Genomic DNA, 25,429 nt, shown 5'->3' on the forward strand with positions numbered 1-25,429 from the left:
AATAAAAAGTCCTTTTTTAGATATGTGGGGAGCTGGAGTAAAAGCAAGGGCAACATTGGACCCCTGCTAAACCAGATGGGGCAACTGACAACTGATGCCCCGGAAAAAGCGAACTTGCTAAATGGGTACTTTGCGTCAGTTTTTCACTAGTCCCATGGGACGGCCCTGCCCACTATGGGTCAGGGAGGCCCAGGTGAGGGAGATTCCTTGCCCTCCATCAAAGCTGACCTTGTGAAGAAACATCTTGACAGGCTGGATACCTTCAAGTCAGCTGGCTTTGATGGGTTACATCCAAGGGTACTCAGGTCGCTGGTGAGCATCATAGCTTAGCCCTTGGCACGGATCTTCGAGAGCTCTTGGTGCTCTGGTGAAGTGCCGAATGATTGGAAGAGGACCAATGTTGTGCCTATGTTCAAGAAAGGGAGGCAAGCAGATCTGGCTAACTACAGGCCCATCAGCCTGACCTCTAACCTAGGGAAGGTCCTGAAAAATGTTATCAAAGAGGCCATCCTTAACAGATTAGCTGAAGGCAATATCCTGAGGGATACCCAGCATGGGTTTGTTGCAGGTAGGTCTTGCTTGACCAATCTTATTTCCTTTTATGACCAGGTGACTTATCACCTGGACAAGGGGGAAGAGATTGACATTGTTTATCTTGACTTTAAAAAGCCTTCAATTTGGTATCCCACGATCACCTCTTGGCTAAACTGGCTAACTGCGGCCTTGACCTCACCATGATCCATTGGCTGGGGAATTGGCTCTGCGGTAGGACCCAGAGGGTGGTGGTCAATGGGATCCAATTGTCTTGGTGCGCTGTGACCAGTGGGGTCCCTCAAGGCTCTGTCCTAGGGCCTATAATATTTAACATCTTCATCAATGATGTGGACATTGGTGTCAGAAGCGGACTGGCCAAGTTTGCCGATGACACCAAACTCTGGGGTAAAGCATCCACACCTGAGGACAGGAGGGTGATCCAGGTGGGTCTTGACAGGCTCAGGAAATGGGTGGACAAGAACCTGATGGTGTTTAACACTGAAACATGGAAGGTTCTCCAACTTGGGAGGAAAAACCTGCAGCATGCTTACAGTCTCGGCTGTGCTACGCTGGTTAGCACTACCGATGAAAGGGACTTGAGGGTCATGATCGACCACAAAATGAACACGAGCCTTCAATGTGATGCTGTGGCTATTAAAGCAAGCAAAATGCTGGCTTGCATCCATAGATGCTTCTCAAGTTAATCCCGGGATATCATTCTCCTGCTGTACTCGGCCTTGGTGAGGCCGCAGCTGGAGTACTGTGTCCAGTTTTGGGCTCCGCAATTCAAAAAGGATGTGGAGAAGCTTGAGAGGGTGCAGAGGAGAGCCACGCACATGATCAGAGGTCAGGAAAACAGACCTTATGATGAGAGGCTGAGAGCCATGGGGCGATTCAGCCTGGAAAAGCACAGGCTCAGGGGTGATCTGGTGGCCACCTATAAATTTATCAGGGGTGATCATCAGGATCTGGGGGAACGTCTGTTCACCAGAGTGTCCCAAGGGATGACAAGATTGAATGGTCACAAACTCCACCATGACCAATTCAGGGTTGACATAAGAAACAACTTCTTTACTGTCTGAGCCCCCATGTTTTGGAATAGACTGCTGCTGGAGGCAGTTTAAACACCCACTTTGAATGCCTTCAAGACACATTTGGATGCTTATCTTGCTGGGATCCTATGATCCCTGCTGACTTCCTGCCCCTGGGGCAGGAGGCTGGACTCGATGATCCTCCGGGGTCCCTTCCAGCCCAAATGTCTATGAAATCTGTGAAGCCTGTTCTGACTCACCAGCCCAGTTGTGGCAACTCAAAGTTGTAGCTCCTGGTCAGGCCCCTGCTTGGCAGCCCTCTAGTGGTAGGGGGCACTTAGAGAAAGTTTTTAGCTTTAATGTATAACTGCTCCAAATTTGAGCTACCAGTAACACTGATCAACATCTGAGCAGCTCAAAGTGCAATGTATAACAAAGCTCTTAGATGTTGACATCTGACAAAGCAAGTTGTTGTCTATGAAAGCTTATGCTTCTCAGAACCACTTAGTCTTTAAGGTGCCACTCTGCTCTACCTTCTGCCCTAACTTTGCCACATGACACCTTCTGAGGGGCTCCCCCCTCGTGCAGGGATAAGCATGGCTTCAAAAAATCTCTTTGAATAATCTCTGATTTAAAATGCATTTTAAGGTAGAAAAGTGAGCCTTTAGGTGAATGGGATGTAGTTGTAAAGAATAACTTTGTAAGGGGTAGGCATGGATGTGAAGCTGGACAAAATTGTGATGACAACAGCAGGTTTGTTCTGGTGCCAGCCAGTTAAGAGATACTGCAAGGATTTCATTGTCATATGGTCAGTCAGTGTAAGAAATATTTATATATGAGAAAAAGTCAGGGGTATTTTCTTTTTTAGAAGACTAGTGAGTCTTTTGACTATCCAGCCAGGTTAAGTTTGTATTTGTTTAAAGGACTGTTGATGTTTGACATGTGTAAGCTGGTTCTGCTTCCTTAATCCAGGTGGGCTTGCCATTCATAATGTATTTGGTTATATATGGAAACTTATGCATAAGCCATCATGTCAGAGGTTATTGCTTTTCTTTCTGCCTCAGTTGATGTGATTTCCTTTCACCTGGGAGCATGGGATTCTTAATTTTTGGAGAGGGAGGTTAGATGCCAAACTCTATAGAAAGAAGAGAGGAAGCACTAATGTCTTTAATGGCTGAAAGGATTTTTATAGCTGTAATTGTAATTGCTGTATAATTGTGATTTTTATCATTTGTAACTTGTGGTGACTTATGTTGCCATTGTCAATAGTTAAGTTTAATAGCATATTGGCTCATTTAATGGTCTCTGTGTGAAGAACCTCACCCTCATTAATGTTAACACGCAACTGCCAAATAAAAAGGATCGTGGTTCTTTTTAAGATGGTCATTTGATGGGATTTGATGTAAGGGATAAAATCTGTTGCCCACTAGAGAACTTTTTCATGGAAGGGAGGCATGGCCGGCTAATTACTAATTACTAATTATTACCAATACATGTCTTAGTTACAAAAAGATATTATAAAGGTCTCCACTAACGAGGGTGCAACAGTCAATTAATTTTTAATTGTTCTATAATAACCTGGTTGCTATTGTCTAAATGTTCTGTCAGCCTGAACTAATATGTCTAGGTATTTCTATTGCACCCAACTTTGGGGAATCTGTGCATTTTTACAATATTCTGTAAATCCATGCAAATGGTACATATCGAAATACAAGTCTTCTTTAAGTTACCTCTTTCCAGGAAGCCTAGGCTTTTGAATTGCCAGTGTGGTTCAGAGGAAATGGCAGTTTTAAGGCACATTCCGTATAATAGAGACCTGATACAAAGGTCACTGAACTCAATGTAGATTTTCTGATTTTAATGGAATTTTGAATAAGGCCTTAAGCACTGTCTTGTATGTCATGGTACACATATCTATCTTAATCTATGGGGTGTGTGTATTGTTTTAATTTGACTCCTTATTCTTAATCCATTAGTTCTTAAAGCAGCCTCTGATTTTCAAGGCTTTTATGTTGGGTGGTCAAATTCAGACATGATGGATTTTATTTTCAAAGGTGCTAAACATTACATTCCACTGAGTGTTGCCGTGTGTTCAGTACTTCAAAATTAGAGGCCTCTTCAAATGCTATAAAATGGCCTCATTGCTCAAAAGTATTCAATATATCAGTTTAAACAAGACTGTGTCACTTAAACAAGATGAGGAATTCAGGTTACATAAAAGTTTCTTGGCAACAGTCTTCTTGAAGAGAAATGTAGATGTACCTGTAGAATTGATTTTTTTCCTGATATTAGCTGTGTTGAATTATTAATATGGTCCATTAATGTGTGGTAGACTTTTTTTAATAAAAAATAATTGTTAAAGATAAATATGAAAGGAACATTTATGCATTGGTGGAAGGGGGGAAAGCTTAGTGCCCTTCTGTTTTTATTTGAATATATAATTGCTGAAATGAAAACAACTGCGTATGTAGCAGTGTGTGATATCCAGATATAATCCTACAAACAAAGCTTCCATACAGCATCAAAAGCCACCCACACAAACCCATAAAATCAAGGAAATGACAAGTTAAGAGAAACCATTTGCCATACTTTAACATCCAAAGATCACATTAACAGTGGACTGACTGCATTTCCTTCTACCTACAACAGATAAAAAGATTCACTACAAAACCATATTCATCTAGCCTGTACTGTAGTACAAATCCTTCACTCTGGAGGTTTTGTATTATATGCCTTAGTAGTGTTTTTTTCTCAGCTCCTTCCCAACATAGCATAGGCCAAATGCTTGTGTTGATATGCCCAGTGACTCCCAGGCATCTACACCTATCACTGTAGCACCACAGATCCTGCTGATATATGGGGGAACTGAGGCATCTTCAGCAGGAGGTTAGGCAGTTGGAAAACAAGGGCCTCTTGACCTATGCCAAAGCTGACCAACTGAGGCATAGATCTTTCTTAAAGGACTATGTTGTGGCAATGGTGGCAGTAAAGAAGCTTTTCTTCTCTGCTACTATTGCATTTGTAAAGTGTTGCCCAGTGGAACTGTTCCAGGTGGTGAAGGGCCTGGTTAATCCAGTTGTTTCTGTCCAGAAACTAAGTTTTCTTCAGTTTGCTGTTATTGAGTTTGTAACTTACTTCACAGAACCCACCCCCCCGCCTTAATCTGTTACAGAATGGGGACCACCACTTTTGTTGCAGTCAGGATTTGGGTTGAGGAAACTTGGCCTTGTCCCATTTACATGGATTGTTTTAAATTGTGGTCGCTCACTGATGCACATGATGTCCTTGAGGGGGCAAGGGTGACCGGCTATGAACTGGACCCTTGCCCACCCTGGCTTGTAAAAGGGCAGGGTGGTAGGCATTATTAAGCCTGCTGTAGTCCAGCCTCTATTCACGATACCTTTTTCGATGCAGACTTCCTGACCACTTTTTGCCCTGTCTCCAACCTCTTTCTGGGAAAGATCATTGGAAAGGTGGTCCACTGTCAGCTTCAGGTGCCTCTGGAGGCCAATAGCTTCCTGGAACTTTGTCAGTGTCGCGTTTGCTCTGGACATAGCCCAGAGTCTCTGCTCACAGCCTTGGTCAGCACTCTTCGCTTGGAGATAGGGGAAATTGTGCCCTGCTGTTCTTACTAGATTTTTTTTTTTATCAGCCTTTGATACAGTTGACCATGAGATGCTGGTAAAGTATTTATATGACCTGGTGGGATTGCTCTAAATTGGGACCTCCCTGCTAGGAAAGAGCAGAACCTGTCAGGGGTGACTGGGTGAGTGCTCTTCATCTCCTTGGGACATTTCCTGTGGGATTCCCCAGGCCTCCATCCTGTTGCCTCTCCTGTTTGGTGTATAAGAGGCTGTTGGGCAAGACTTTGTAGAGATTTAGAGTGAAGAGCCATCAGAGTGCTGATGACACCCAGGTCTACATCTCTTTCTTATCTGACCCAGGCTCAGTAGGTTCAGTGTGGTATGGTAGGTTCAGTAGGTCCTTTCCTTCTGCCTGGCTACAGTTTGTCAACCAACTGAAACTGAATCTAGACAAGACAGAGGTGATGGTGGTAGGCAGACTTTGTGAGTTGGATGTGTGTGTATGGGGGTGGGGGAGGTTGAGACACCTATCACTTATGGGGTTCAGTCTTCCCTTGTCACTCAGATTTGCAGTGTCGGGGTGTTCCTTGATCCTCCGCTGTATCCAGATGTTCAGATGGCAGTGCTGGCTAGGAGTACCTTTCACCAACTCCAGCTAGTGAGAAGGCTAAGATTTCAGATTCAGATCTGGCCACCATCATCCATGCCTTTGTAATCTCATGGCTAGACTACTGTAATGCTCTCTATGTGGGGTAGCCCTTCAGAGCTGTCCAGAAACTGCAGCTGGTGCAAAACGCAGCAGCCCATTTTATGATGAGGGTGAGTCAGCAAGAGTACATAACTCAAATACTCCACAGCCTTCAGTGGTTTCAAATAGTTTTCCAGGTACAATTCAATGTGCTGGTTTTGACGTAAGGCCCAAATGGGTTCTACATCTCCAATGGATTGCCTTCTCCTTTACACCCCATCACTAGTCCTAAGATCAGCTGGGAGCAACCTCCTGGTAAGTACCATCAGTGCACCAAGTCTGCTTGGTGAAAGCACTTGGGAGGTCATTCTCAGTAGTTGCTTCTCTCCTCTAGAATTGCTTCTCTCTTGAGGTCCACCAGAACCTGAGCCTGGACATATTTCAGAAGTGCTGTAAGAACTTCCTATTTGGGAAGGCATTTAGCATACGAAGATAGTCTGGGATATTGATTGTAGGGGATTCACAACACCTTTGGGACAGCTGCACAGCCAGCTCTGGCCCCTCTGGCCAGGGGTAAAGGGTAGGGATGGGGGGAGTGTGGCTACCCAGGCAGATGGCCCCATCCCCAGCTCAGCCTCCAGTGCTGTGGGTGTCTCCCAGGCCCCATCACATGGGGCAGGGAATATGTTCCCACAGCCACCTTCACTGCCTGGCCCAGCTGCTCCTGTGCAGTGGCTGCAGGCCGGGGCAGGGTAGGGATGGGGGTTGGGTAACAGCTGGGGTAGAGTGGGGGTATAAAGCTGCGTGTGTGTGTGCATACATGTGTGTGGTGCCCCCCTGGCACTCCCCTGACCATGGTGCCTTAGGCAGTGACCCACTTCGCCCACCCCTAAGGCCATCTCTGCACAGACTCTTGGGAAGAGTCGAGGACTAAGGATATTTTGAGTTGGGTTGAGGCAACAAACTTTATCTTGATTATTTCCCTAACTACTTCAGGGATGTAGTCTCTCCTATTGTCAATAAAAGGCTTAGAACGTCAATCGTGTTAGTCATAGAAGGTTACAAAATGTTACATAACTGATAATGATATAATTGAATATGCTGTTACAACATCATTAGTAAAGACTTCTTCCGTGGGTGTATCTATTAGTGTCTGCAAGCTTTTTATTTTATTTCATTTATATTTCTTTGTAACATAGTGAAGTACGTGCCAGTGGAGGGAGGTAAGACTTACAGATCTTTTGTCATCTACAAAACTTTTTAAAACAATAGGCATGATCAAAGACTTGAGTAGTTTTATAACTACCTTTAGGTTACCTCTTAGAATTTTAGTAAGGAACTATTTATCCTGTAAGCCTGATAAAACAGGTCAAAAGTGAAGTCATGTGCTTCCAGGGGGAGTCATGTTGTACTTTACTTTTAACAACCAGAGAGAAAGTCCTGTAAACCTCTTTAGTGAATTAGTCTGAAAACATACATACTGTACATGATTATTAAGTATTAAACATGTACAAACCTGGTGAATCTGCAGCTTTTCTGAACTGGAATGTGTTCTGCAGCAATGTACAGTTCTAAAGGAAAAGTGTACTATCACTTGTGCACTGCTAATCAATCTTACTAAGCATGTCAAGTTTCACTCAGTCAGATATCAGCTGGTGTTTTTATTGGTACAGCTCCGTTCATTGGGATCTGGGCTGACAGTCTGGATCACAAGCGTCTCAGTTTGTGGAATTGCAGTTAAAAAAAGAATGAACTGCATGCCCTTGTCAGCAAAATGAAATATAAAGATTCATAACAGTAAGCTTTAGACAGACGATTTCTGACAGATGATAAAAGCCTGTATAAGATTTAATAAAAGAAGCATACACATCTTGAATATCATTTTGATAAAGTGCTATTATGATTCCTAAAATATCCAGGGAGCAGAACTTCAAGAGAGTTGTTCTGATCTCACACCAGTTTTACATTCACAGGGCTCTAGTAAATTCAGGGGATATACCCCATAATGCTGCTAAAGCCATAACTTATTCAACCTGTTAGGTACCTAAGTGTGTTCTTATTTTACTATACTTATGGGCCAGAGAAAAGTTAGTGCATCTTCTTGCAAGATGCCCAGCTCCAGGGCAGGGCAGGGCAGGGCAGGGCAGGGCAAGGCAAGTGGGGGTGGTGGTGGGGAGGATAATGCAGTTTGTAGATACTTGGTTCTGGCTCAGCTCCCCACTGGCTGGAGCCTGTGTGCACCACAGCTAGGGAGGAGGGGGCTGGGAGAAACAACGGCAGTGCGGACACAGCTTCCAGCTGCCTGGCCCCAGCATGGGTGCAGGGAAAGCCCCCTGCTGTTGAAGTACCATTGAAACTACCCAGCCTGTGTTGAACAGGAGTTGGGGTGTTCTGGTACACAGCTTGTAAAAGGTTGCCAGCCCCTGCAATGTGAGATAACGTTATGGTGAGGCAAACCAGATTGGAAATCAAAGCAAGGGCTTTTCACAATTTAGTTCTAATGAATTTACTTTGTCAATCTTTTGCTATCTGTATCTCTGGAGAGATATAGCTGGAACTGTTTGCATGACTTAAGCAATACACAGGCCTTGTGGTTATCCTTTGCACACTGGTGGATTTCACTCTTAGTGCATCTTATTCCTAAGCACATGAAAAATAACAGACTTTATGCTTGTAGCTGTAGGTGTTATCAGCAGAATAAGCATCTACTCTTATGGGATGGGAACGCTGCTTGGTGCTACAAGGGGATAGTAGGTACAAATCCCCTTGCAGTAGCTTGGCATACAGACAGTCAGTTGAACTGGAAAAGGTCATGATGATGATTTCATAGTTTCAGTTACTTTTTTGTGAGTATGATAAAAAGGCAAAGTAGCTTATACTCCATTCTCAGCCACAGCTGATTTTCTAGGGATGGTACCTCAGAAAAGACTGGTGTGGTCAGAAAGGAAATATTCAGACTTTACAAATGTCCCAGTCCTACTTATTTGATGGTTTCAGGTACAGATGGTAATGCTCTAGGAGGTTCTTCATACTTTTCTCATGATTGTGCTTCAGTAATATGCATGTGCAACTTCTTAAGCCAGTGTGTGGCCCAATTGATTGTAATGGTCCTGCTCACATCCTGAAATCTATTCACGTGGTTAAGTACCTTCATTAAATCAAGCCTTTGAAAATTAGATCAGCCAATCAGGGAATGAAAGCAATACCCAGAGACCTGTAGGATCAATCCCAACTAAGCAACTCAATAAATAACAAATGTATTCAATAAAATGAGAACTCCACAAGCAGAAAAAGAGGATAAAATCACAAGGCAGTGTATTTATAGCCCATTATTTTCTCATCTGCTCACTAGCAACTATCTATGGCACTTGATCTGAGTAGTGAACATAGTATATGAGCATTTTTCAGTCTTGATTGTATCTATCCTCTCAACACCTCTGCGACGTAGGAAAGTACTGAACTGGAGCACAGGGAGACTAAATGTTTTACTCTTGGTCTCGAAATACCTTTTTTCTGAGAAAGAAGCACTTAAAAATGTAAGAATTGAGACTGGTAGTATCCTTTGGAAACAGGTATATTAGGCCTATTTCACGAGCAGGGAACTGGAGGCATAAAGATGCTAAATGACTTGTTTAAAATCATACAGCCATCTGTGGTGCAATGGGACTACAGCACTGTTCCTTGTGTCTGTTCTTTGCATAACCTAATAGAAAATGTGTTATCCGTCATCTTAACTATGAAGCTTAGAAAAGTAAAACAGAGAGGTCTCATGCAACACACTCAATGTTGCACACAACAATGCAGAAATATGTGTGTGTGTATGTGCATGTGTATGTTAACACCACTACAATGCTGCCACCTCTAGAATGGGATGGTTATAACCATGAGAAAAAAATTGTTGGGGAAAGAAATAATTTACCAAGAATGCCAGAAAAAAACTAGCACCTGTATTAAAGCTTCTTTCTTCTGTTAGTAAAACTTCCATATTCTTTAAAATCTGTGCAGAGCAACTAGGCTTTATTTCTTTTTATTTATTTATTTTTTTAGGGTCCTTGCTGCCATGTCTTCCCTATTTTAACTTTGTTCAAGGCAAAGGGCTATGGCTGTCCTGGAAAGCTTTTTGGTTCTAGTGAACTAGAGTATTTCAAACCCATTGTAAGGAAATATGCTTGTGTTGGAGTGAGGGAAAAAGTGATGTCAAGCAAAGAGATTTTGCACAACCTTCAGTACTTCCTAATTTTGCTGTGATGGAAATAGTATCAAAATGGTCTCTGGTGATATTCTGTGATGCCTTTAAGAAGTAGCACTGATGACATGGTTTTGATAGCAGTCATTTGTTGGTCAGATAAGGACTGGCTAGTCAGTTAGTCCTGACCCCTACTCCCAGTGAAGCCCACAGCAACATTTCCATCAGCACACGATCAATCAAATCCAGCCAAATCTTCAGCCAAGCACTCAGCCAAAGTATCTGCTTTGGCTGCTGAGCAGAAGGATAGAGAGAAAGAAATTCTTCCAGATCCAGGGTAGTTGTGAGGTCAGTCTGCTGAAGCTGCTTCAGCCAATTGCTGTAACAGTGCTCTCTAGGAAAGAGCATGGAAGTGATTGATCCTCTGTCCCTTCCCACCTCTGCCTGCCCTTCCCCAGCATACTGTTTTGGGAGTGTAGTGTACCATGCAGGCTGTGCAGGCTCTCTTACCAGTCTGCCAATCCTGCTTGCTTGTGCAACAGCCCTGCATTGATTTTCCTGCCAGAGAAGAAGATACGGTTTCTTAGTTGCCTTGATCTTGACTACTGCATCTTGTTTCCATCTGATGAATAAAGCACGACTGACTCAGCCCTTAATGCTATTAATCATGCAGTGTAATATTATATTTTATGTGTTCCCCACTCCCTTTTGCTCTATTGTTTGAAGAAAGGTGAAGCTAAATATGGGAAGTATAATTATATATTGTTTGAGGGATATGAATTGCTTAGGTAAGCAAATTGTGGTTAATCAGTTTATACCTTCTGCTGTCCTGGCTTGTTCAAGAACAGTGTTCCTATAAACAAAATTGAATAAATGAGGACAAAGAAAACTACAGCTAAACATGCTTTGCAGCAAGACAGAAATGTGTGCTATAAATGACACTGTACCCTTGGCTATTTATAGGCACATCACTAAATATAGCCATTATACTGTATCCTTATAGCATTACCATTTATTCACTAAAGCCAAAATCCAGGCTTTACCTCTGTGGTCCTGGAGTGTTCTAAGGAAGCTGAATTTTATGCACTTCCATTTTGCAAGGGATGCAAACAGTATTGGAGGGGCATGTCAACTGTATAGCATGGAGTTCTGCTCTGCTTACTTATATCATGGTTCTTGGGCATATTTTTATTAAGCAGAGGATTCACCAACCCTTCTTTTGTTCTTAGTGATACATTAAGGGGCACAGAACTTAATCTGTGGACTTCTTCTATCAACTGTCTGTGTATCTCAAAACAACTTTACCAAAAAGACTAAGGGATTTGTCTCTACTTGCTTCCCTGTGCAGACAACTGCAGCCTACATGTGTAGTTCTAGACACCTCTTTAAAGCCTAAGATAAATTGCTTGAATACAGATGTCTTTATGGGAAGTCGGAGAATGAAGTCCATCAAGCAAACCCCGAGTCAACCCATGGCACCGCCTCCGCTCATGGACTGAAATTGCATCCTCAGTTGCAAGCTCCATAGACTGAGGTTCTTAGTGGATCCATATAAATGTGTCTCTATTAGTGGTGTTGTCCAGTGTAATCCTCCAGACTGTCTTGGAGCACTTATCTGGCACCAAACTCCCAAGCAGTGAGGGTTACTGCAGCCACCTGTCTGGTCACTACCTATTCTTCCCATCTGCATTGTTGCTGTGGGCATCAGTGATAAGGAAAATCCTGTGTGCATTTTCTGAAAGGGGTGATTTTTCACCCTAGTTACCACAGTCTGCCAACATCTTGAACAAACAACTTCCAATTATATTAAATGTAGTTGTGCAGGGGGAACTGTGGATAAAGCATCCAAAGACTTATTTTAGAATTCCCTTGGATACATTTTTCTGCAGTCTTATCTAGTATACTACTACAGTTTGATTAGCTGAATACTTACTTTGCAAGCAGAATATTAAAAAAAAAAACTATAATGAATATGTTGACATTATTGGTAGAAGAATTTAGTAAGAGGAAGTTAGTAGGATTGAGTCCTTTTTTTTTTAAAACAAGACAGAAGATACAAGCTGCTTCCAACCCCAGCCACTGAACTACTTTTAGCTTTAAAACACCTTATCAAGTTGAATACAACTGACAGGTCATATTTCTAGGAAGCAAGCCAACTTTTCAAGTGCTTATGTGGGTAAGTTTTAGCATTGAATAATCCAGAGAGATTTAACCCCCAACACACCCTTTTTATGGTGTTGCTTTTTAAAAATTAAAAAAAACAACAAACCTTGGCAATTTGTGCACCAATCCATAGGTATAATATTCAGGTTTCTCACAGTGCTATAATTAGACAAAGCTCATCTTGGAAAGGTTCTTGAAAAAAATTACTTCAATCAATAGTTTCATGCTTCATTCACTTCCTTGTGCAATTAAGACAAATGTGGTTATACATTGGACATACACACAGAGGATACATATGTTTATTTCCTTTATTGCCATCATTTTAGCAGGGTCTAGAGCTTCCAATCATGGACTTGGACACCTGCATTTGGTACTTTATACATGTCATAAATATAGTCAAGGAAGATTCTCAGCCATCATAATGGTTAATGTGCTCTAATGTAGCAGTGCTGATCTCTACTGGTTGAAAATTTGTCTCTGTTCACAAAGATCTTATGATCTTAACAAATATAGTCATTCTGTAAACAAAGACTAGCAAAGATTGCAAAGTACTGTAATATATGTGCCCTGATATAATGGAGTTTTTATTTTCTGAAGTGATCTAAATTAAGTGACATTTCCCCTTTCTGCAAATATGCATTGAAAAACATACCACACCCTACCACCAAATTTTTGTACATGTCTAGTGACTTCTGCATGCCATCTTTTTGGGTGGCCACTCAGAGACACTTTTGTTGTCATCCAGTTTGCAGGCCCTACAGGCCCTTTACAATGTCTCAAATTAGAACAACAAAAAGATAAAAAATCAGTAGTCACTTTTGAATGTCTTATACTACAGGTTTCATCCAAAGCCCATGGTAATCAATGGAAAGACTCCCATTGCTTTCAGTAGCTTTTGGAGGAGGACTTGGGCTAAATTACCTTTTTCCAGATCAGAATCCAAACTAGTAGGGTAGAGTCCTACTTGCTCTTGCTACCTCTTTCTTGCCCAGTGATTTGTCCATTCTTTTCTGTGAAGTGGAACAGCTTCATACAAGTAGAAGGGAATGGCCTTGTCCCATCTCCTGGGAGTTGGGTTGTGAGAGTTTGAATATATTCAGGGAGAGAAACATGAAATGGTGTGTTTTTACCCTGGGAGAGCACTCTAATGATTAGCATACTGTTCTCCCACCTCCCTACTTTATACAACAACAGCAGCTTCTCTTTTGACCAAATTTAAAAGAAAGCCATGGCTATAACTGTTTTGTGAAGAGCCCAATCTTTTATGTGTAAGTGAGAACAATCTCAATGATGTTAATGGAAATGTCTCTACTGACATCACTATGCCCATGCACATATCTAATTACATTGCTGAATTGGGACCACTCTGTATATAGGCTTATATACTACATATAGGATGCATCTACACACATGCTTTACTGTGTAGTAAACTAATTAGCTCCACAGTAAAGCGTCGCCATCTACATGTGCACTGGTATTACGGCACAGTAAACTAATTAATTCTGCTGGAAAATAGTACTGTTGGGGATGGTACTATCTTATGGCAATGTCAGTAATTGTGCTGAAATGCATGTGTAGACTGTGAGAGGGACTGGCTGGGGCATAAGGGTGCTAAAGTGTAGGGGCTGCCTGCTGCCTAGCCACACAGCTCTGCCCTGTTGGCACCCTCATGCCACAGTCAGCTGCCAATGCAGCCCTCTAGAGCCCAGGGATGACCCCCACCCTCCATGCTCCCTTCCAGCCTGGGGCTGTTCCACCCCGGCTCAAATTGCTGCTCTTCCAGGTGCACTTGTAGATGCTGCACCTAGGAGCAACACACTCTGGCTCAAATAGCTGCGGAGATTGAGTCACCTTAATTTCACATGTAGATGCATCCATACAGTGTGCCCAATCACTGGCCCGAATTTTGACCTGACCTATATCCTGCAGAAGGCAGGCATCACAACAGTTGTGTACACATAACTGAGAACACATTTTGGCCTCTAGTCATCTAAACAGTTTTGGATCTTACAGGATGAGAGATGCTCTATAAACCTAAGTGGTTGTTCTTAATAACTATAATAATTCCAATGCAGTTAGTACAAAACTTTCAATTTAATCCATCCCATCTTCAATAAAAATATAGGTTCTGCTTGCAAAAATGTATTCAATCTAGGAGAGTCTATCTAATCCTACCAGGCACTGCAGATCAGGGGTATCAAACTCATCCACTGGCCATATAAGTAGCATGTGGACAGTCCATGGGCTTGACTGGATCCACAGATCAGCCCCACAGTTTTGGAATTGGTGCTATGTCACGTGGTCCTGTCACTGCTACTGCAGGGCTGTGTACTGTGACCCTGTAGCTGCTGTCACTGCTACCAGAAGGCGGTGCAGCACAGCCCCAGAGTCCCAGAGTGGCCACTGCATGTAACACAGCCCTAGAGCATCATGCTTTCATTCCAAGTTTGTGTTGCTCACAGCAACTGCTGTGCTGCTCTGGACACAAGCTGGACTGTTTCCCCTAGGTAGTGTGGGGGGCCATCTGGTGCTCCCACATGCTGTCTGTGGGTCACTTTAAGACCCATGGGAGGCACCAGGGGCTGGATGATATCGCTTTGCAGGTCAGTTTCAGCCTACAGACTCTATGTTTGACACCCCTGTGCTAGCTGGTGATAGGATAGAAAATGCCAATTTTAAAAGGTAAAATTAAATGCAACAAGACTAGTTTTAAAAGACCATTCAAGTAGCCTAAGAAAGTTTTACATAACTAATGATAAGGAAGCCGTATGAACCATTATCAAAAACAGTAGAGACAGACATGCTGAGGGCCCACGGGGAGAACTCCAAAGGGCAAACCTGAATAAGGAGTCTAGGTTTTATTGGGCTTTAATGACCAATTAGGTTGTAAAATGTTCAGAAAAACATTAAAACTCATACCATGGTAATATATGATTCTCTTATTATTTGGGAATATATCATAGTGGTTCAATACTGAGATAAATCCTACTTTCTCTTAGAGAGGCTGACATAAATGAGAGCAACCTGCTGAAAATCAAAATTACTCTTAAAAGAAGGCAAGTAGTGGTGTTTCAGTTTGTGAGGTTTAGGGCTAGATCTGTGGAAAGACTTAGCTTTCCAGCATCTAACCTTTAGGAGAGTACGTGCTCAGTGAAAGCCACAGCCCCGAGTAAGATTTCAAGGCTCCCTGTATAATACTTGAGGATATCTGGGCACTTGAGAGTGGAATCTGCAAAGATTCACACCCTGAACAGACAGCAGCCTAAGCTAGCCAATAAGAATTGCTGAAGATGTGCGTATATCTTAAATCCAGGATGAAAGCAACGTATTCTCCGCTGCGGGAATGCATGGCCTCTGAGAATTCACAACTCAGTGAAAACAGTTGGAGGAGGGGAAGATGGTGCTATTGTCTCTATTGCATAAAATGGCTTCATCGTGAGAGCTCTTGCCCAGGATGGAGCTAAATAAATGAATATTTAATTAATCAGTTGAAAATAAAGCAGCTTCAACTAGAGGGACTGGAAGAGCACTGAAACCTGGAGTACCCTACAGCCTAATGCTTGGAGCAGGCAACTGGGAGGTAGGCAGTGCTTGTTCCATGTTTTAAGGCAGGGATCTAGCCCATGAAGATGTTTTATTCAGCCTGGTGGGCTACTGGAAGTTGCATGGTGTAAGCACAGAGAGGCAGGGTCTGCTATAAAATTTTGGAATGGATGAAAATGGCCATTGGCAGCAGGGCCCTTTCTTGCCCTGCTGCTGCTTATCTTATCAGCAGCTGCTGCCAGCACTATCACCACCCCCTTGTGCCCTGGGCCAGTCTGAGGCCGTGAAGGAACCCTGTGGTTCAGATCCAGCCTGGGGCACAAGGTGAGTTTGACATATCTGCCCTAAGAGCAAGGGGTGGAACTGAACCCACATTCTGTGTGAGGACTTCTGGATAAAAACACCACCTCCTCTTTCAACTTTGTTTTGTACAGAGCCTGAGCCCTGAGAGTGCCTTCTGCACTGGGCCCAGAAAGTGAGATCAGCAGTAGCTTGCCTATTTGTGGACCATGAATCATCTAGCTGGTCAGCACTGTCAGCTCTGGACATCTGTGGAAGCAAACCTTTAGGAGCCTGGGGAGTTTACCAAAGAAAACTTTAGTAGCTTACATACATGAGATTGTTTCCTGGGTTATGGGGGAGTTTTGAAGATATAAATTATATGTTAGATGTTTTCAAGAGCAGTTAGGTGGGACTTAGACAAATAGGTCCTTTGGCGGATGTAGCCTTTGCTAGTTTTCATAAAAGTTATAATACCACATAAGATAAACTTGTGATGCAATATATTATAAATACACACACACAAAATATACAGTGAAACCTGTCTAAGACAGAACCTATAAAAGCCAGGAACCTGCTCAAGCTGGAAAATTTCTATGGTCCCAGCATGCCTTACGGGAAATTATATATATTTAATCTGTATAAGACAAACTAATGCAGAACTAGAAAGAAAATTTGGGCCTATTTGTAGAGTCACCCTACAAATTACCCCACAGGAGGTAATTATCTATTGTGTGTGTCCAGAGTATGAGCAAGAAGCAGAGAGGCGGGGTTGGGAGGCTGTGACACAGAGAAAGGAATCATGCAGCAGAGAGGCTGGGAAGTGGCAGAGCAGAAAGAGTGAGCATAGAGCAGAGGGACTAGGAAGTTCCCCTTCCAACAGTGGCATTCAACCTTTTGGTCTCACAGGCCAAATGAGTGGCACAGGGCTGGGCCATGGCTCAGATCAGACCCTGTGCCCCAGGATCAGGCCTCCATGCCTGGATCCAGATTTCACCTCTCTTCCTAGCCTTACATGCTAGGGTTGGGGCCCCAGGGCCCTGCGCTGTCTTCACTCGGCCCCACATACAGAGATCAGGGCCCTGCACTTCCTCTGGGTGGTCCAGCGTGCGGGGATTGGGCCCTGTGCTGCCCTGTATTCTGGATCTAGCACTTAGGGCCCTGGCCTGTGGGGTTCCCCTTTGACTCATAGGAAGCCCAGTGGACCAGATGGCAAGGTGCCAGGGAGTTGATGTGGCCCATGGGCCAGGGGTTGAGAACCCCTGCCTTATAAGATGGAAAACTGTTTAAGCTGGAAATGTTTCCTAGTCCCAGGTGATTCCATCCTAGATGAACAGTAGTAAGACACTAGTATCTATTTCTTGACTAGAGCCTGATCTTTATTTCCTGGTTCTAACCATCAAAATGGACCAAGTTTACAAAAGGTGAATAGTATAATGAATCTACCAGTAACTAGTTCATTAATGTGTTACATGGGTATCATTCAGCCAGTGGAGGCCTCCATGAATACCTTTGTACCAGAAAAAGAAATATAGCTGATGGTAGAGGGCACCAGGCTCTCCTGAGAATCAAATGCTGGCTGGGAGCAGGAGTGAAGATAGCAGCCTAGTTACATGCTATGGTGGAAAGATCAGGCAGGAGCAGGTAGCTTAGCAGCAGGGAATGAAAGAAACACAGTTGGGAAAAAATACACTATGTTGCTAGTAGGGCAGTTTGCCCAAAAATGGGGTTTTGAAAAAAACAAAGCCATTCAGGAAATAAACTGAATTTTGTCAATAGATTTGGCCTAAAACAAAACAAAACAAAAAAGCAAAATGGGGAGAGGGGTAGGGAAGGGAGTGGGATTTCTAAAAATATCAAAGCATTTAGTGACAATTTTTTTAAAACAATGTTTTATTTTGCATGTATTGAATGTTTTCTTTGTTCTCTAAATAAAACTCCGTGATGATCAGTTTTAAAATATCACTTTTCATGTAACTGACCTAAATTAAAAAAAAAACATTAAAAGGTTACATTTTGGTTTGGGTTAGGCAGTACGCTTTCTGCCCTCAGACCCCGACACAGGGTGTGCGTGCACACTTGTGTGTGTACCTGCCCCCTCCAGTTTCAGATCCCGAACCAAAAAATGGATGATGGTCCCCGCTGTAACCACTACTAGAGAGCCAGGCCAGCAGTAGTTGTGGCAGGAAGACACAAGCCAGCAGCCTGCCTTCAGGAAAAGGAGTCCTAACAGGATTGTTATGCCATCTGTACTGGACTGTCTATATCCCTGACTTAGAAACTGCTGTTTTGACAATTTTTTGTAGCTGTTTTAAAGTAATTGGACCTGGCATGTTTGGACCATTTTATTTTTGGCTACCTAACAAAGTCTTCCGTTTACTTAGTGTTCAGGACAGAAAGCTAGTCCCAGTTTTTCTGAATTACACATCCTTTCAGCAAAAATAAAAAGCTGACTCATCCAAACCAAACTGTTTTATGAATAAATAAAACTGCTGAATAAAATCAGCAGTTGCATGGATGAATATTATTTGCTGGTGAAGACTCAGTACAGTTTTTTGTAAAGGGAAATCCTGCCTCACCAGTTTGCTGGAGTTCTTTCAGGGTGTTAAGAAGCATGTGGGCATGGGGGATCCAGTTGACACATATTTGGACTTCCAAAAAGCTTTCAACCAGAGTCCATCACCAGAGGCTTTTTAAAAAAACTGCATTGCCATAGGATTAGAGGGAAGGTTCTTTTGTGGACTAAGTGCTGGGTAAAAGGTAGGAAGCAAAGGGTAGGGCTAAAGGGTCACTTTTCAAGATGGAAGGAGGTCAAAAGTAGCATCCCACATGGATCTGTGCTGGGCCCAAATCTATTCAACATTTTCATCAATAATCTGGAAATGGAGGTGCAGGTAGTCCAGGTAGTCAAATCCCAAGCTGACAGAAACAAGCTGCAGAAACGTCCTATCAAGCTAAGGTAGTGGGCACAAAGTGGCAGATCAACTCCAATTTCAACAAGTGCAAAGTAATGCAATATACACACACAAAGCTGGATCTGAACTAGCTGTTATGATGCAGGAAAGAGACCTTGGAGTCACTGTAGATCTCTAAAGCATCAGCCCAATGTGCTGTGGTGACCAAAAAAAGCCAATAAAATGTTGGGCATCGTTAAGAATGGAGAACATCAGCATGCCTCCATACAAATACGTAGTGTGCCCACATCTTGAACACTGTGTTTCTCTGACATCTCTAAACCCATAATGGTGGATGTCAAGGAGGGTACTGAATCGGGGATAAACCACTCTAGATGTATTTAGTTCAATGCTCTCCTACTAAAGCATCTGCCCTTGCCACTGTCAGGGATAGGATGGATACTGGGCTAGATGGACCCTTGGTCTGACCCTGTATGGCACTTCTTACATTCTTATGATATGGTGTTGGTTTTGATGAACTTCCACTGCAATGCTACGTGAACTCTACTTATGTCATAGGGTACTGGGAACCCCAGGGCTTCCCGAATTTCAAGGCAGACTTCCCTGTGTTAGGGACTACAGGGCCTTCCAGGGTTTACCACTTTGGGGCAGCCCTGCCCTATAGACTGCTCCAGGATCAGAGGGAGACCAGTTCAGTTGGTGAATAACCTCTAGGGACAGAGGTCCACAGCATGAAACCTGGAAGCTCAGAGGCCTTTCAGGGTTCCTATGTACTTTGCTGCAGAGCCAGGAAGCTGGAAGCGTTGGAAAGCCTCAGAAATACAGCTCTTCTGGGGCTTAGTTCTTATCTCTTCAGTAGGAAGCCTAAAAACCACAGAGGGTCTCATATCTTCTAAGTTTTCTCCAGCACAGCCAGAAGCCTGGAAGTCCTAGGTCTTGCTCATGGTCCACTCCCACCTCTGCAGCACGGAGCCTCATTGCTGTTAGAATCCATCCTAAGCCAGGGCATTTTGCTATGGAGCCAAGAGCATAGCAGCTTTAGAGGTGATGGCTGAGCAGGGAGCCGCAGCATTCCCAGTATCTATTTTATTTTAACCAAAATATTTGAATGACCTTTATATGATCTTCAGCTATTTGCTTCAATATTTCTACTTTTCAGTTTTACAATATACAGTCTAACACATTCATCAGGAATCTTGGTAGGAGACTCAGAATTTCATTTCTGTAGAAGTATGCTAAATTTCACACAGGGCCAGTTTTTATGCCCTTTGAATTTTCTGTGCAGCTTTTGCTTTGTTTCTTTACACAGATACCTTGGAAATATGGTTCTGTCTGCAATCTCTCTTATTTTTCTTTGGTGATTCTTACAAAAGGATGTCTTTTCACTACATGGACTCTACCTATCAATGTTGATAAAACAAGGAAAACATTTGGATTTAGAATATATTTAGTGATTATGTCTGTTATAACATACTATTTATATGCGGGGAGTGAATTTCACTCAGAATATTCCACATGAGGGAAGATCTTCTCAGATCGGCATAGCTCCAGATGATCAACTTTTACTCTTTTTCCAACGAAGGAACTGTTGGAGTTGGATCACTAATCAACAAAAACAAAATGACGCTAAGTCTTTTATACTACTAATCTAGTTTAAAAACATGATAATTTATTGTATTGTTTCTTTTTCTTACTGTCTTTTTAATTGTTTGCTCAAATATTCTGTTACCATGGCAAAATTTCGATCAACAAACTGCTGAGGGTCATCAGGGCACAAAAGAAGAAGGCACCTCACTTACCCTTGAATTAGGAACAAAATCTCACCTAAAATAAGCAAAGGAGCAACTGTCCTGTTGAGCAGTGTTTGAAGCTACACTTAAAAGAGCAGAACATATTCATTAAAAGACCAGGACACTAAGCCACTGACACTTCTGATACGGACGCTGTGGGCCTGATTCTTACACGTTCTGATTCTACATTGCTTTAACTTCTTGGGGTTAGATTTTTATTTCGTGTAAATCTTTGCAGTGACACTGAGTTTGGTGGCATTGTGCCCATTTACACCAGCTGACGACTTGACCATTGACGTTAGTGGAGTTGCTTTTAATTTACAGCAGCATCAGTCAGATCACAATCAGTCCAGGCTGTCAATAAATCTACAGACCAACATCTTGATGCAATATAAATGGATGCCCCTTACTTAGACCTGCTCACATTTACTTTATACGCCAGAATAATCAGTTGGCATTAGCATCCAGATGAGGGTATTAAAAGAGAAAATTAACACGACATTTCAGAGGCGACATTCAAATAAAAAGTCCCCATCATTTTTTTGACTCAAATTCTGCAATTACAAAAAATTAGCCTATTACGTGCTTACGGTTCTTATTGACTAGAGGACACTGCTCAGGGGAGGTGACAAGAAAGCAAAGCAATAATGAATGCAGTACTTTGTATTCAAATACTGTTTGACAAAATTAAATGTAATACATATGCATCTAGCCTTCAGGTCTCCATTCAGGTGCTTGATAACTGTAGCTATATTCATTTATGATAAATTGGTGTATGTATTTTTTCCTTTTGGTTAGTATTTCTCTTGCATTCATAACAAACTAGAGAGCTCAAGTTGTGCTTTTCAGTTTATTGAAGCACTTAAGAACTGATTTTCAGAGTACCAGCAGTCTCTATTTACCACAGCAGGTGCTGGGGGTGCTTTGTGCCTCTTGAGAATCAGGTCCTAAACTACTTGCTGCCTGAACAGCCTGTTCTGGTTTATAATGCAGTCATGTCTGTTGACTGAGTGGACAATGGCTATTTCAAAGAAATGAAACACAACATTACATCACATTTTTGATAATTCTGTCATTCGATTCACATGAACTTTAATGCATAGAGTAAGAGGAAATGGTTATTAAATCAGTCTGACATTGGGTTAATTTATCCAGGAAAGCAGCATAAATTAAGGGAGGCAAGAAAAAAAATTGGGTTTCACATTTGTGGTCACACTGTGGAGCACAATGCAAAGCCAGCTGTAAATGGGCCATATGCAGGGAGCCTTGATAAATATGGAGGATAACAAAATAAAACTGCCTGCACTTGATAGCTCCTCAAACTACAGCCCCTGAATTGCTGCACAGTTCTCCATATAGAAATCCAGAAAAGAAGTGGATCTGTGTTAGGGGGTAGTCTGTGCAGAGGTGTGTCTCTTAACTATTATCATGCTCCTCCATACTATGGCAAAGGAAGATATTAGAGAGTTCTCCATGTGGAGAGGGGATAGGGCTTTATTTGAAGGAATCAGTAAATGCAGCGAAGGCATGATCCTTTGGCCTGTTATTAAAGTCGTTGGCAACACTCCCATTGTGAATGGAATTAAGTCCTAAAACTACAGCCAAGTTTAGGGTAGGATTTGTTTGTAAAGCTAGTGAGGTGATAGAACTCTTTCATTTCTTACACAAGATGAAGGGTTTGGAAAATGCCCATTGCCACCCTAAAAACTAAAGATTCAGTAAAACAATCTCCCATTTTGGTCCTTCTTCAGCCATTGTTTTTAATGCTTAACCTCAAAGGAATATTTTTGAACAAAAATCATATTGCTATCATTTTTAAAAATGTAGTCCTGTATGGTTTTTATAACAAGCTTTAGAAATGGAGTTACAGAAGTCAAAGTGGGGGGAAAAAAAGATGAAACATAATTATACTGAAAAGTAATTTAAAATGCAAATTTACCAGAAAAGCTTCAAAACCTAATTGTAGTTTTCTCTTCTTATCATCACTTCAAAAGCACTGTGTGTTACCTTCCTCCCGTCGGGAAGGCCCAGACTGCAGCTGCACTGCCACACTCTGACCTTTCCGGTGAAATACGTTTGACCTGAAAAAAAATTAGAAGAAAAAAAAGCCTAAGAATCTTAACCCTGTGAAGAAACACAATGAAATTCAGTGATACATGACAGTCCTGCTGTTAATTCACAAGGAAGCATGTCTGCCTAAGCGTACAAAGACAGCGGTTGTATGTTATAAATAAAAGGCTGTTAATTTGTACATCTGGAGAGCATTAACCTACTGCATGCACTTCCAGAACAGCCTTGAAGAGACAAAGGTTTTGTAATTATACTTTTTGAAATGTATTTTATTGAGAAATTTGAATGGGATTCTGTTCTGGAAATGTCTTGACTTAGAATACTTTAAACCAACATTAAAACAAAAGAAAAGAAAAAGAAAAAAGAAACTCTGTTAAACGAAATATCCTTAATTTTGGGAAACATTATCCCTTGGTGACTGAAATCCGCCATCAACTAAGGAACAGGCATAACAGCAGTATAAATATTACCATGGCATTTCTGTCAACTTGCCTTTGTCCTTGTTTGGAGAGACTGGAGCAGCAGGATAGAGTTCCTTCTCCAGGCCTAGTTAGTTAATTTTTGACAAATCTGTCAGTAAGACTGCCAGTTAGAGCCAACTGTAACATGGGATAGCCCATGAATTATCATCAGATATTAAAGAGCTTGGATGAATTCCTGGCCCCCACTAAAGTCATGATAAAATAACCATGGACTTCAATGGAGCTAAAATGTCATCCTTTGGGTCTTTGCCAACATAAAGCTGATTTTTAAAATGATAAGCTAGAAATAAAAGGTTATAGATCTCATGTGCTTTCCCCAAGTCTGCCAATCACTATTTAAAATTACTGGGCCAGGTTTTAATTTCAATTGCATTAAGGCTAGGGGCAGAAATTATACATAAACCAGTATAAGTGATCAGAAACTGAATCAAATCGCTAACACAACAGAAGTTCAGTGCATATAAACTGCTTTCAAAATGGCCAAAACTGGTTTAAGATAAGCCTGGATGAATATAGCATCTGACTTAACTGATTTAGAGTAAATTGGTTTATTGAACTTCTGTCTCAGATCCCCTACAGATCCAAGTTAATTCACAATCCCCCAGCATACCAGGATGCTTTGAACCATCCAGCACACCCCCCATCACAGCTAGGGTGGTTGGCCTAGCTTTGGCCCAAGCTGTCTACTCCAGCTGAACAGGGAGGCTCTAGTGATCCCCAGCTTCTGGTCTGGGCCAGTGCAAGCATGTGGCTGCATTTCTGGAATCAAAAGTGAATGTCTGTTCACTTACTTATTGGTTCTATCTACGCAGATTAGACTAATCTGTGAAGATTGAACTGATTCAGCCTTGGGCTTTTTGACTGTCTGTACTTAGCTTAAGTGATTTTGGGAAGTTCACACATATTTATCCTGGTGTTACTTGTTTTGTTTTTTGTACACCAGTCTAAATTACAGCAGGATCAATAGGGGGCAGGCAAGAAGCAGCTTTCCTAGGATGCTGCAGTAGGTGTATCACAAGAGCTTGTCACTACCTGTCAAGGGAACAGTAACAGCTACATATCTATACCCTGGTGCCTGTTGTCCACTATAGGCCACTGTAGTTCTACACCTTACTATTTCATGGGTAATTCTAGATCAGTCAAAATTTTTCTCCAGTGTAAGGATTTAGCCGCTTGCCACTCCCCCCTCGCTGCCAACACTGCTGGCGGCATCTGCAGGCAGTCAGTGGGTGGTCACTGCCCCCTGTTTGGCGTGCGCCACCCCGCCCCTGCTACCAACAGTGCTGGTGGCATTTGCAGGAGCTCCCACTGCCATGCCCCCCCAGCCACCAGGGGCACGTGTCATTCATGCCTGACTCCTGACCAGGGCACTGGCAAGAACAGTATCTGTGGTCTGCCTTAACCACACCTGCACAGAAACAGAGCTGGCCATGTCCACAGCATTGTCTTGAGTGTGATGGGTGTGGTGGGGCTGGCTTATCTTTCCTGAAAGGACAGCTGGGTTCCACAAACAGAGGTGCCATGGAAATCTGTTCTGTCGTTTGTCATCTGTACCCTCTGTGACCAGGAAAAAGTCTGTTCAGCTCTGTGCCTCAGTTTCCCCATCTATGGAATTGAAGAGCACCAATGTACCTCATAGAGTACTTTGAGATTTTAATTTCTTCCCTCCTTGGGAAAACCTAAGAATGTCTTTCTTTCATTTTTAATTTCTCCAACTCTAGGCATTTTTCTGGTGAGTGCGCATGCGTGCATGTGTGCATATGTGAAAGCAGGGAGAAATCTGAACAGCACTAGCTATCATTCACTTTCCCTTTCCTCCTAAATCACTATACTATGGTGTCTTTTTCAAGTTTTCCCTTAAGCAGAAAGAGAATCATCCCTTTGGTGTTTTTTCTCTTAATTTCTTTTGCTCCATTTGAAGCACTTGGGACATAAGTAGACAGTTCAGGCAGCTACAGCTGAGCAGGAGTCAAGAAAGGAGACCACTGTTTTGCTGGGAAATTGGAAAGAAAAACATTCAGTTTTGTTTGCTTTTGCTGTATCACCCCTGAAGTGTAAGGAGTTATTTTACCTGGAAAATAAGCCATGAACTGTAAGGAGTTATTTTACCTAGAAATATCAGCTGTTTCATTTCCTATACAGTATTCTAAGTAACTTGTCATTC

At 42.3% G+C, this 25,429-nt stretch overlaps 1 long non-coding RNA gene across 1 annotated transcript in view; it reads left to right on the forward strand.

Moving 5' to 3' along the window:
* LOC109309418 overlaps window positions 1-23,324 on the forward strand; it is a 29,396-nt gene extending 6,072 nt beyond the window's left edge. Inside the window, exons 2-3 of the long non-coding RNA XR_002100903.1 lie at window positions 7,991-7,994; window positions 22,708-23,324. This is a non-coding gene — a long non-coding RNA (uncharacterized LOC109309418). The remainder of the gene's footprint in view (window positions 1-7,990; window positions 7,995-22,707) is intronic.
* The last annotated feature ends 2,105 nt before the right edge of the window (window positions 23,325-25,429 follow it).

Source organism: Crocodylus porosus, unplaced genomic scaffold, assembly GCF_001723895.1.
Source record: "Crocodylus porosus isolate Cpor-Errol unplaced genomic scaffold, CroPor_comp1, whole genome shotgun sequence".
Taxonomy (NCBI): domain Eukaryota; kingdom Metazoa; phylum Chordata; order Crocodylia; family Crocodylidae; genus Crocodylus; species Crocodylus porosus.